Raw genomic sequence first — 2,229 nt, 5'->3', positions numbered from 1 at the left:
TTCCCTTCCCTTCCCTTCCCTTCCCTTCCCTTCCCTTCCCTTCCCTTTCCACATTCATCTGTTTTCTTGAAAAAAATATAAGAGTTTTAACTGTGTGAGTTACCAGCCATAGGGCAGGCCATTGTGAACAATAAGCTTAGGTTGCAATTATACTTATTCTGGGTAGGTTTCTTTATGAAAATCATATTGAAGCCTTGGGGCTCCCTGGTATGTTCAGTTACAGGAGAAGAGTTAATTGGAGGAGTCTGTCTCAAATTTTAGATTATAGAAATCTATGAAAGAACTCGAATAACAACAGATCCTAAAGGATTCCTTTGGTGCAACTTCTGCTGGCTTGCAGTATACCACAGCCTGGAAAAATACTTGCAATGAATACTGGTTGCAGAAAAAGCTAAACTTCTGTCATTTAAAAAGCCTGACTCAATGAATGGCTCTATCGGCCATGACACAGCCTTGGCTTCCTTGCTGAGGCAACTGGGCTCTGCTTTACAACAAATGTGAAAAGATTGTGCAGAAGAAGGAATTATTTGTAACATCTTTAAGATAACCCTTTCCAAGGAACACTCGCTTCCCCTGAAGTTCACCTCCTCTCCCAGCCCTCATACCAGTCATAGAATAGAATCATTAAGGTTGGAAAAGACCTCTAAGATCACCCAGTCCAACCACCAGTCCATCCCCACAGTGCCCACTGCCCATGTCCCTCAGTTCCACATCCACACAGTTCTTGAACACCTCTGGGGACAGGGAATCCCCCACCTCCCTGGGCAGCCTGTGCCACTGCCTCACTGTTCTTTCTGAGAAGAAATGTTTCTTAACATCCAACCTGAACCTCCCCTTGTGCAACTTGGGTCCATTTCCTCTCTTTCTATCCCTGTTACCTGGGAGAAGGGGCCAACCCCCACCTAGACACAACCTCCTTTCAGGTGGTCATAGAGAGTGATAAGGTCTTCTCCTCTCACCCTTCTCCTGCCTCAAGCCTGTCTCCTGCTGATCACTGTTTTTGTGCATTCCCATGGGCTCTGCAATCAAGTGACACACATGGCTGCATAAATTTTCAGGTTTCATTACAGGATCACCAGTGCATCTCTTTTTGAATCCTTATAGCCGCTGAACTCTCCTATGTTGTACACAGAGGTGAGTGATTTGTGTCGCTTGCTCACTCAACAAGATGAGGGGCATCTGAGAGGGACAAGGAGAAGGAAGGACAAGAAAGGCAATTTGCTTAAAGCAAGTTGTCATGTTGGAGGGAACAGCAAAGAGAGGAGCTGGCAAGTCGGTGTGTGATTAAGCTTGACCCAACAGTTGGTTGTGTCCCAGTGTGGGAATTATGCCTTTTCTGGGGGAGAAGACAAGGACATGTGCCCAGTCTTTGTGGGCTAACAGGCCACAAGCTCAAAAGAGACTGTTGTCCTTTTGTCTGGCATCTGTGTTTTGTATACACTACTTTTTGTGGTTAAAGGACCAGAAGAGACTTTGTTAAATACAGGGTCTGCTCAGCATGCTCACCTCATATTCTTGGGATGCTGAGGTGGCCAGGCAGCTCTGGGGTCAAGAAGTGAAGCTGCTTTTGGTTGTAGATTGGAACTCATCAGTAAAATAAAGATGAATGTCCTGGCAATTAAAAATGAGAGCACCCTCAGATGTGTTGTGTCCTGTAGTTCTGTTCTCCTCACACTTCACCCATCTCATTTTCACTGCTAGGAAAACTTTCCCCAGGACAGACCTTGCCTCCTGAACTAGAACTTTAAGAAGCAGCTCAGACCAGGCCAGTGGCCCCTTTTGGTCTCTTCTCCTGGCTCTGACAACAATTACTGTGTGCTTAGAGAAATGATAGGAGGCTAGAAAAATCTCAGGGTGTCATCCATTGCAGCCTACTGAAGGGAACCTGGTTTAGCAGGGAGGTTGGACTCAATGATCTCCAGAGGTTCATTCCAACCCCTATGATTCTGTGGTTTTATAATTCTGTGATCTATGAACCTGCCAATTCCTCTTTTGTATGCATTGATACTGTCATGGTCACCGTGAAGGAAATTTTACCTTTGGGAAGGAATACTGCCACATATCAGGGCCTAGAGGAGTAGAGGAAGGAAGGGCAAAGGGAGCAGAAGGTTAAGTGAAATGCTTGTGAAATGAGAATTAAATACAAAAGATATGTGAGGAGATAAGAAAGGATGGGAGTAAAGAAAGAAAGGAGGAAAGGAAGGAAGGAACGAAAGGAAGAAAGGAAGG

Source organism: Numida meleagris, chromosome 1, assembly GCF_002078875.1.
Source record: "Numida meleagris isolate 19003 breed g44 Domestic line chromosome 1, NumMel1.0, whole genome shotgun sequence".
NCBI classification, from domain to species: domain Eukaryota; kingdom Metazoa; phylum Chordata; class Aves; order Galliformes; family Numididae; genus Numida; species Numida meleagris.
The sequence above is the reverse complement of the archived record's forward strand: the minus strand, read 5'-3'. Positions refer to the sequence as shown.